The sequence below is a fragment of the Dromiciops gliroides genome, chromosome 3 (genome assembly GCF_019393635.1).
Source record: "Dromiciops gliroides isolate mDroGli1 chromosome 3, mDroGli1.pri, whole genome shotgun sequence".
NCBI classification, from domain to species: domain Eukaryota; kingdom Metazoa; phylum Chordata; class Mammalia; order Microbiotheria; family Microbiotheriidae; genus Dromiciops; species Dromiciops gliroides.
In genome coordinates this window covers 143,675,488-143,687,452 of record NC_057863.1, presented here as the reverse complement: position 1 = coordinate 143,687,452, position 11,965 = coordinate 143,675,488, and the positions used below count along the sequence as shown (strand labels likewise).

At 36.2% G+C, this 11,965-nt stretch overlaps 1 pseudogene; it reads right to left on the bottom strand.

The window, feature by feature from the left end:
* Positions 1–10,966: 10,966 nt before the first annotated feature.
* On the bottom strand, positions 10,967–11,490 carry LOC122747249 (annotated as a pseudogene).
* Positions 11,491–11,965: the final 475 nt, after the last annotated feature.

Here is an 11,965-nt window from a genome sequence, read left to right as displayed (position 1 = left end):
TGACTATCAAATAAAACATTTCTTAATTCTGTTCAAATTGAAAATTTTTAAATTAACTCCTATGAAGGCTCTGGAGGTTTCTGCCTGGAAAGACTGGTGACACTTTGCCAGAAACCCCTTAGAGCTACCTTCCTGGGAAAAGAAATCTGTCATCCAGAACGTAGGATGAGAAATTCCAAAAGCAAAAACTGATATCAACTAGTCCAGCATGCTTTAAATTAATCTCATGATAGCAGGTGTGAATTCAAACTGTTTGAAAAACTTTTTATATATTTCTAAGTACATGTCTATATTGACAGTTGTAAGCTGAATGCTTATGCCAACTCCTTATCTGAAAAGTCTCAAAGACAGGTAAAGAAAGAAGGGGATTGAGAATTGATCCAAGTCTTTAAAGTAGGGAAAAAAAGGTTATAGACAGTTGGAAATTGTCACCATGTGTCTTTTAGAGAAAGAAAAAATATATATTAACATATGGATAATAACCCTTATATTTTAAAGTAACCAAAGAATTTAACCTTAGAAATTAAAATGTTGCCATTTAGGATTATAAACCTGGATTTGATTTGATTTAAACTAAAATCTTTCCTAAAGGAAATAAAAACAGGGTCTGAGAGTGTTCTCCTATCAGTATTATGGAAAATTAAGACCTAACATGAAAATATATTTGTTATTTGGAGTTAATTTACTAGCTGTACAGTCCCAAGAAAGTTCTATTTCCCTCAAAATTTACTGTTCTAGAAGAGGATAATAATGGAACCTATTTCCCAGGGTTGTTGTGAGGATCACATGATTCTAAAGTGCTTGGCACAGTGTTATTTTATCATCTTTTTAGTGTGATGTAATTGCTTTATACTTGAAAATATAATATGGATTTTTATAACTTAAAATGCTAATAAGAAAGATGAATGCAGGGGCAGCTAGGTGGTGCAGTGGATAGAGCACCAGCCTTGGAGTCAGGAGGACCTGTGTTCAAATCCAGCCTCAGACACTTGAGTACTAGCTGTGTGACCTTGGACAAGTCCCTTAACCACAATTGCCTCACCATAAAAAAAATAAAAATAAGGATGAATGCATTAGGAAGCTGTTAGGTCATTCTATTGGCCCTGCTGAAAACGTGTTGGTAATATCCTGAAGCACTGTAATTTAAGAACTTGGGTATTTAAGAGGAAGCTTCACCTAAAATTATTTGGCTATTACTTATGAAAATTATGGGATAACAATCTCATAATAACATAACAAACTAATAAAAATATTAGAAAACACTATCAAGCTAGCTTATTTGAAGTCATTGTTCTAATCAAGTATTTACATAGGTATTTATAAAAAGGAAATTTGGTAATTTTACAGAGAAAATACCTTGTAAAATCTCATTTGCAAACCCACCGGTGGTCTTAGAGCAATCTATTCATAAATACTTATTAATCCTGTATGAGGTTTTTTCCCCCCTTCGTTGTGGAATGGGATACAAAACAAAAATCCCTATACAAAGTGGGAGTGAAATTTTCAAGCCTATTTATAATGCTGACTGAGTTTCGTCTGAGGTTACTTGTCTTTCACTTGTGGAGGTTATATATATCTTGAAGCAACTTAGTTTTAACAAACTCCACTCTTAAAAGATTAATTTTGCTTTAAGGGGCAAATAGGAAAACACTATTAAAGAGGGATATATGTATGTATATATGCTAATCATTTTCTGGGGATTTAAGTAAACTGTCACATATTCACTAATTATGTGGAATTCTGTGAAGTAATTAGTTTTCCAGATTTCTAGTGATATATTTAAAGAAAGAGGAAAGGAAAAATATTCATCAAATTATTAAAGGCCTGGTATTTTTTTAAGTAATAAACATTTTTATTTATAGTTTTGGGTTTCAATATTTATCCTGCTTTTCCTCCCTCCCCTTCCCCTTTCCCTGAGGAAGCAAACAATCACATATGGGTCATACATGTATGATTATGTAAAACATAACCATATTTGTCATTTTGTACAAGAAAATGATTAAAAGGAAAAAAAAATGAGAAAAAGTGAAAAATAGCACGCTTCAGTCTCTTCCATCAATATCAGTTATTTCTTTGGACGTGGATAGTATGTTTTATCAATAGTCCTTTGGGATTGTTTTAGATTATTGTTTTGTTGAGAATAATCAAGTCATTCACAATTCTTCATCAAACAATATTGCTGTCTCTGTGTACAATGTTATCTTGGTTCTGCTCACTTCACAATACATCATTTCATACATGTCTTTCCATGGACCTGGTAAAATGTAAGGCTAATTAATTTAGTATTTTTCTTTTTGGCTTAAAAAAAAATTCTCATCCCCATTGCAAACATTTTTTGATGAGAGGGTTGGTATTTAGGAATTTGTGGCAAGCAAATATTTTTTTTTTGTAAGGCAATTGGAGTTAAGTGACTTGCCCAGGGTCACACCTAGTGTCAAATGTTTGAGGCTGGATTTGAACTCAGATATTCCTGAATCCAGGGCCAGTGATTTATCCACTGAGCCACCTAGCTGCTCCACAAATATTTATTTTTTGATACTAGTTTTGGGATTTATTTATGTTAATTGATATTTTATGCAAATTAGTTTTGATAAATTCCAATTTAAATGAGTTATTTTTGTTTTAAGGATTGAATAAGAAAGATATTTATCAATTTAAAAGTATTTTACTTCATGAAGATTTAGTGATTATTCCTTTTAACATTAGTATAAATTTTGGGCTATTTCTTAAAAGAGAAGTACTTTTATGAAGAAATGTTTAAGCAAAGATATTTTGTGTACATGTCCAATTAAAACTTATGTAATTTTATGACTTACTAAATTTTACTTGTAAGCTAATTTATTGCATTGATATTAAAAACAATTGTGTCCAAATATACTGTGATTAATAAGACTATTAACTGAGTGAAAGTCTTTCTGCAACCCTGAAATATCTATTGTCAGGGTCAACAAAGTATAAATTTGTTATTATAATGCTAAATCTATTCATTATTACATTAATACTAAAGCATCTGAATAGCTATAATAATCTGTGAGAAAGATCTGAATTTGTTGTCATTAAGCATAGTTAAATTACTATTTGAATTTGACATATATTCAAAACATGTTAGTGAACGATATTAACTTATGAGCTATTTTATGTCACACTAATGGGAAATATGACTTTACCTATTATAACCTGTACATAAATATATGCAAACTAGTTAAGAGTCACCTTAAAGATATTTCCATTGTTTCAAAGGATTCTGAAGGCATTATCCTATGACTATATGGTTAATAACTGAACATATTTTTTACTACATACTGTTATATGAAACATTGTTTAGTCTATTCCCTGTGTACAATTTGGGATTATTTATACACCTCATTCCAAGTCTTTTGCTGTATATTATTAAGCATCTTAAAGCAAAATAATTTGTGTAATGTTGAATTTATGGATGAAGAAGCATCTATTTAGTGGAAGCATTAGTTATATCAAGATAAAATATGATTTATCTGTAAGGAATCTTACTGTTACAATGTAAGATTACTGTCAATGCTTGTTATCTAGAATATATGATCCTTGAGAGGTGAATTCTCCTGAAGCACTGATTATTAGAACTTGCTATTTAGGATCTTATGGGACTGCTAATTGATATTATTCTGAGTCTGAGTGCAAGTATAACCAATGAGCCAATGAGCCATGATGACAGCAACCATCTTGGGGGTGGGGGATGGGGGTTATGAGTACAAGCTGTAAGCGGAATTCTCATGGGAAAGCCTACAAGAACAAATTTTGTCAAAGGATGAGTTAGGATTGTCCTGACTCAATTTCCCCAATATGACACATGGATGGGAAACTATCCAACCTGGCTGATTTTAAGCCTGGTCCAACTCAATTCTCTATTTATATAACTGTAGCCTGGAATTAGAGTATTATTACATAATTTGTTTGAGCTTTTATGAAAAAAATCTATAATCATGTCAAGTGATCAGTATGAGTACAATATTGGACCTTCATCTCTAAGGTTAATACTGAAGTATCTGAATTACCATAGTGAAATGCAGGTATATAGGATTTAAATTATTTATCCTAGAAACTCCAGTTCTTTCTACCTTTGAAAAAGTTGAAGTGGATGAATATCTGGTTTTGTCATCATTCTGTTATTAGTGATAAATTTTGGGTATAAAATTAGGTCCTCAAGTGTTTTTTTTTTAATGGTGTAAGAATAATTGGGTATCAATGGAAGAATATGGGGATAAGCTCCCACTCTCTATAAAATGCTCCAATAGTGTGCGTCTCAAATAGCCTCTGACAACCGAAGCCCAACTCCTGGCCTTCTTGTGGCAGAACTGTTTCTACTAACAGGAGAAGGGGCAAAGGCAAGTCACTGGTGCCTTAAAACTAGTCGCTTTGGGCAGGTGAGGCTTGTTAACATTGGCAGGCAAACTGCCTAGGGGAAGGAAACCCTGATTTTAAACCTCCTCTGCCTTGCAGCTATAACCATATATGGGAAAGGTTCCAGGAGTTAACCCCGAGGAAAAATCAGGAGTCCAAGTCCCTTAGGCAGTTGGATGTTGGACATCACATCCCTCTGGCAATTCCTGCAGCGGCACTGGTGCCAAACTGTATTGGCTCTGCCTCTCCTTTGGATCCACCAGTGTCGTGGAGAGGGAAAACCTGCTGCATTGGCAACAGCTTGTTTTCCATATTGATCTGCCCAGGCCAGTGCCCTGGAGAGGACACTCCAGCTATTCCTCATGGGGTAGATACAACACGGGATGCAGCAGTTACCGGTTATAAGTCACTCAGGAGCTGTGGCTCCTGCATCAGACTGCACAGCCACACTGTGGCCTGTGGCTCTTCAAGGTGCTGATCCATGGTCGTCCAAGACTGACTGATGGAGGCCTACTACTATATGGGATCAAACTTATTTTATTAATTATTGAAAGTGAATCAGAAACATCTTCTGATTGGTTCTAAAGAATATAATTTTAATGCAATATGTTTTCTTTCAGGAGGGTAACTCATGGAATATTATATGTTACAGCAATGGAAAAGTCAACTTTATTTGATTTTATTATATAATGTGGAATTAACACCTATCGGTACATTGCAGGGCAATGAGGGTTAAGTGATTTGCCCAAGGTTACACAGCTAGTGGGTGTCAAAAGTCTGAGGCTGAATTTGAACTCAGGTCCTCATGAATCCAGGGATGGTGCTTTATCCACTGTGCCACCTAGCTGCCCCCCTGTATCTCAACTTTTTAATCATTACAAACACATACATACTTCCTCTATACTTCCCTATCCTTCCATCATGATTTGCCACCTTTTCATGTTTGAGTCAGAAAAAGTTTTTGTTTCTGTTTCCCAAAACCTTGCTGATTGGTTTTCAAATAAATTTAGGGGAATAGATAAATTATTGACCAAATATTACCAAAAAAAGCCATTTATGGCTGGACCATAGTCCCCATGGGGTATTTCACTTTCTCAAGTTACTTTCCAGAACATTCCAATATTTGGACACATTGTTACTATCATGTAGTATTTATAATGCAAAGGAAATAAATGAATATTAAATATATGAACTCTCTCCAAAATTCCTGACACCTCTCAGATTTCTTGGTACAGATTTGTAAAAGTTCTGAGCATACATACCAGCAAATTTTGAAAAAGAATTGTAGCAAAGGGTGTTTCACAATCATAGATTAAAGGGACATATAGGAGAAGAAATACTCCCACACACAAAATCATGTTAAGAACATAATTTAAGGTACTTCACAATCCTTTTCACATTTGTACATTACTGGCTATAACTCTGATTCTTCATACACAGTTTGTCTTTGAGTTTTCTTGAAACTCAGTCATATTTACTTCTCGTAATATTGCTGTTTGTCAAAGTTCCAACTCTTTCATCTCAGAGAAAGAGGGAATAGAGAAGGGGAGAAAGTGAGAGGATCCAAAGGATATAATTATATATCATAGTTCTTATCCTCTTATATTAACTTCTTTCTTTAATCAAAAAAGTATTTTATTATTTTCTAATTACACATATAATTACTTTTTCTATTTAGAACTTTATTTTCAAAAAATATATGTAAAAACAAATTATATCAATTTTTTTTTAAAACTTTGTGTTCCAACTTCTCTTCCTCCTTCCCTTCCCACTCCCACCACTAAGAACTCAAGCAATTCAATATGTTATACATGAGTAATCTTGGAAAACATCCACACCTTAGCTGGTTGTGAGAGAAAAGAGATAAAATAAAAAATTTCAGATTAAGGAATTGTAAAAAAAATGTATTCTAATCTGTTTTCAGATACCATCAGTTCTTTCTCTGTAGATGTGTCACAATTTTCATAAATCCTTCAGGGTTATATTGAATAATTGCCTTGCTGAAAATAACCACATGATTCCCAGCAGATCATCTTACACTATTGCTGTTATTTTGTGTACAGTACATTTCACTCTGCTTCAGTTCATGTAAGTCTTTCCAGGTTTTTCTGATAAAATCCTGTTCATCATAACTTGTATATAGTTCCTTAAACGTGACTAAGAATTTTCTTCACAATAGCCTAGCAAAGTAGGTACCCTACATTTTGCCATTATATTCAATCATCATAACTATTTCCCTCCATCCAGTTACCTTCCCATGATATTTACTCTGTTTTTTATCTTCTTTTACCCTATTCCTCTTCAAAAGTGTTTTGCTTCTTACTGCCCCCTCCCCTGCTCTTCCCTCCCTTCTTTCAACCTTCCCTCCTTATCCTCTTCCCCTCCTACTTTCCTGTTGGGTTAAATAGATTACTCCTCCCAATTGGATGTGAATGTTATTCCCTCCTTCAGCCCACTCTGAAGAGATTAAGGTATTTGAGGTTATTCTGTGTTCTAAATTTTTCTTCCTCCTTTCCTCCTCAACCCTAGCTATGAAATCAAGCAATTCAAAATGTCATATATGTGCACATATGAAGAACATCTTCACCTTCCTCAAAAGTGTTTTGCTTTTTACTGCTCCCTCTCTCAATCTGTTGTTCCCTCCTTCCCCTCTTCTCCCCCAACCCTTATCTCCTTACCCTCCCACTTTCCCTCAGGGAAAAAAAATATATTACTATACCCACTTGAGTATGTATGTTATTCCCTCTTTGAGACAATTCTAATGATAGTAAGATTTACTCATTCCCCCACTCCTACCCCCTCTTCCCCTCCCCTCCATAACCTTTTTCTCTTGTTTCCTTCATGTTAGCTACCTCTTCCCAGTCCATCTCTCCCCTTCCCCCTCCCCTAGTATATTTCTCCCACCCCTAAATCCTATTTTAAAGATGTCATCATGGATTAGCTAGGTGGTACAGTGGACAAAGCACCAGCCCTGGACCCAGGAGGCCCCGAGCCCAAATCTGGTCACAGACATAGGATACCCCACCCTGTTTGCCCCACAAAGAACAAGGCTAAACAAAAAATAAATGTTTTACAGATATCATCCATTCGTATTCAGTTCAGACCTGTATCCTCTGTGTATTCCTTACTGAGAAAGTTCTTACGAGTTAGAAGTATTAGCTTCCCATAGAGGAATGTACACATTTTGATCTTCTAATATCTCTCATGAAGTCTTTTTCCTGTTTACCTTTTTATGATTCTCCAGGGTCTTGTACTGGAAAGTCAAATTTTCTATTCAGTTCAGGTCTTTTCATCACAAATGCCTGAAAGTCCTCCTTTCCCTTGAATTCCCATTTTTTCCTCTGAAAAATTACCGTCAGTTTTGTTTAGTAAGTGTTTCATGGCTGTAGTCCAACTTCCTTTGCCCACTGGAATATCATATTACATGTCATCTGGTTTTTTTGGGTATTTTTTGGGTGGGGCAATGAGGGTTAAGTGACTTGCTCACGGTCACACATCTAGTAAGTGTCAAGTGTCTGAGGCCAGATTTGATCTCTGGTCCTCCTGAATCCAGGGCCAGTGTTTTATCCACTGTGCCACCTAGCTACGCCCCTCCTCTGGTCTTTTAATATATATGCTGATAGATCTTGTTTTAGCCTTATTTGAACTCCACAGTATTTGAATTCTTTTTTTCTAGCTGCTTGCAATATTTTCTCCTTGATCTGGGAGCTCTGGAATTTGGCTATAACATTCCTAGAGGTTTTCCTTTTGGGATATCTTTCAGGAGGTGATCAATAGATTCCTTCCATTTCTATTTTGCCTTCTGCTTGTAGAATATTGGGGCAATTTTCCTTTACAATCTTTTGGAAGATGATGTCTAAACTCTTATTTTGGTCATGCTTTTCAGGTAGTCCAGTGATTTTCAAATTATTTATCCTAGATCTATTTTACAGGTCAGCTGTTTTCTCAAGGACATATTTCATATTGCCCTCTATTTTTTTTTTTAATTCATTTGGATTTACTTCACTGTGTCTTGGTTCCTTATGAAGTCACTAGCTTCCATTTGTTCAATCATAATTCTTAGGCAATAATTTTCTTCAGATAGCCTTTTTATCTCCTTTTCCATTTGGCTTTTCAATCCATTGACTTTTTTCTTATGACTGTCCTGCATTGCTCTCATTTCTCTTTCCATTCTTTCCTCCACTTCTCTAAATCTTCCTTCTATCTCTTCTATTTTCTCTTTAAAGTCCCTTTTGAGTGCTTCCATGGTCTGAGGCCACTTCATATTTTTCTTGGAAGCTTTGGATGTAGGGTCCCTGAGGTTGCTATCCTCTTCTGAGGCTGTACCTTGATCTTCCTTGCCACTAAAGAAACTTTCTAACTTTCTTTGCTTGCTCATCTTGTGTCTTTTAACTCCCTCTTACAGTGGGGCCCTACTTGCAAGCTACACTGTCCCACCCTTCAGAGCATTCCAGGTGTTTTGGTTTGAGAGAGGGAAGGTTTTTCTCTTGCCTGGCCTGTTCTCTGGTCTAAAGATACCCTCAAGCCCACTTGCTAATTAATTAGCCAGCAGAACTACATGTACTATGTTTTTTAACTTTGATGAGCCTGCACCACTCCCCGACCTGGGGCTACCACTGCTCAAGATTTCTTTCTGGTTCCATGCTGGGGTGGGATAGCTGAATTCCTCCTCAGGTCCAGCAGACACCCCTGTATTTTCCAACCCCTGTGCTAGTTGTTCAGCCCTCTCCCTCGACAGTAAGCTTAGTTCCAGAAGACACTGGTACTGCAGCTGATTCCGAGGCTGGGGGTAAGTTTCTCTGGCACAGGGTGTTGGGGTATTGTGTTAGCACAATCTCAGGGTTGGACTCTTCTTGTGGCCCAGTACAGCCCCCTTAAATCTGGAAAATAATGTCAGCTGTCTTTTTGTGAGTTTTGCAGCTGCAGGGCTTGTTTTATTGCTGTTTGGGGGTAATTGTGTCAGGAGCTCTGTGAGTTTAATGTCTTTCCCCTGACATCTTGGCTCAATATTTCTGATAATTTTCTTAAGGTTGAATTGTATCATCTCCCCATAAGGGAATGTAAATAGTTTAACCTTATTATACCTCTTATGATTTATCACTCATGTTTACCTTATTATGCTTCTCTTGCCTATGGTGTTTAAATGTCAAATTTTCTATTTGACTCTGGGGTTTTCATCAGGAATGGTGAAAACCCTCTATTTCATTAACTATTCATTTTTTGCCCTAAAGGATTATACTCAGTCTTTCTGGGTAGGATGTTCTTGCTTGTAATCGTATCGCCTTTGGTTTCATGAAAATCACATTCAAAGCCCTCCACTCATATATAACGGTGGCTGCTAAATGTTGTGTGATCTTGACTGTCTACAAAATATTAATTGTTTTTCTTTCTGGGTGCCAGGAATTTGGGTATAATATTTCTAAGAGTTTTCCTTTTTGGAAATTCTTTCAGCAGGTAACTAGTGGATACTTTTGTTTTTGTTTTGTTTTGTTTTTTAGTGAAGCAATTGAGGTTAAGTGACTTGCCCAGGGTCACACAGCTAGTTAGTGTGTGTTAAGTGTCTGAGGCTGGATTTGAACTCAGGTACTCCTGACTCCAGGGCCAGTGCTCCATCCACTGCACCACCTAGCTGCCCCAACTAGTGGATACTTTTACTTTCTATTTTATCCTCTAATTCTCATATATCCAGGAAATTTTCCTTATAATTGCTTAAAATGTTTAGACATTTTTTTATCATGGCTTTTAGGTAGTCCAATAATTCTTAACTTAACTCTGCTGAATCTATTTTCCAGGTCAATTGTTTTTCCAATGAAGTCTTTTACATTGTCTTCTATTTTTTTTTATTCTTTTGATTGTGTTTTGATTTCTTTATGTTTCATAAAATCATTAGCTTTCACTTGCTTAAGTGAATTTCTGTACCACTTTGTTTTTCTATTTGGCCAATTCTACTTTTTTAAGTACTTGTTTTGTTCAGTGAATTATTGTACATCTTTTTTCCCATTATTTTGTGCTTCCTTTACCAAATTGTTGACATTTTCCCCATGATTCTCTTGTCTCACTCTCATTTCTTTTTTTCTAGTTTTTCATCTACCATTCTTATTTGATGTTTAAGATCATTTTTGAGTTCTTCTGGGAATTATTTTTTGGTCTGGTAAAACCTCACATTTTTCTTTGAGGCTTTGCATATAGTCATTTTTGTTTTGCCCTTTTGAATTTCTGAAACTTTTTCCAGTTATAAATACATTGTTGAGGGGGCATGTTAGAGGTAAGAAGGATTGTTCTGTACACAGATGATCAATATAAAAAGACACTAATTGACCAGACAGGAAAGAAACAGAAACAGACAGACAGACAACTTGTATTCTCCCCCACTTGCCCAGCAGAGCATGGCATGGGGAGACCCTCGATCATGTCCTGGCTTCTGTAACACTTGATCAAGGCAAGGGGTAAGGTGATAACAAGCAAGTCCTCATGCAGGAGAGCATGCTGACTGCCAGTTGATGACTTCAGATCAAGAATAGGAGCACCCTGGAATGGGCACTGTACCTTGAATTCCCTGAGAGAAGCTGAGGTGGACATATTGGTCTCCTCACATATCTCTCAGGGCTTTGTGGGCTAACTCAGGCAGCACAAAGGTCCCACAATGGATGTCAAAGTTGTAATATTTGAGGTTCATTTTCTTTACTTGTTCATGGGTCAGCTACCACACTGACTCCCAGAAGTTAGTGCTTGAGGTCTTTCTACAGAGCATGAAGCCAATCTGGCAGCTAGGGTAGGTAGAAATGGTGCAGTAGGCATATTCCACAACAGGGAACAGAGACTTGCAGAAGTGACACATCTCCTTCCATTGGTACTCACACTGACAACAGAGGTTCCCGTCACCTCTTAGTGCTGTCTTCATCAGCTGATAATAAGACTCTTTAAACAAACTCTCTGGCATGACCCATGGTTTCTAGGGAGTCAGTGATGATAACATCAAAGGCGTCCTGGTTCTGTTGCATGAATTCAAATCCATCTCAAGCATGCAAGGTCAGCTTCTGGCTGCAGTAGTCTACATCCATGCCTGACAAATACTTCTTAGACCTGAATCATATCCTCATCAATCTTGCCCATCCTGTTGTTTTTGGATATAGAAAAAATATTTTAAAACAGCTGGACTCAGTTTATTTTGAGATTCTAGTGGTCATTGACTCTAAAATGGTGTTGTCATGAAAAAGTCAGGAGCACTTTCATGAACATTTTCATGGGAAGAGTTAAATGAAACCAACCAAATCTAAAATTAATTTACAAAATTAAACAAAAACAGAAGAAATGTACGCTCTCTGTGGCACACCTAGGAATTAATGGTTCAGTTTGTAAGATAATCAAGGAAGAAAGCATCTCAGTCAAATGAATCTTTATCTAGAAATTTCATTTCAAATTATTTGAACAACTACTAAGGAAAAGTCACTGTGACTGATCAGAAGAATAGAGTCCTTCATTTAAATCCTGCCTCAAACACATTCTAGCTATGTGACCCTGGGCAAGTTACTAATTCTCTCTCAGATTCTGTTTCCTTATATATAAGATGGGAATAAAATTAGCAACT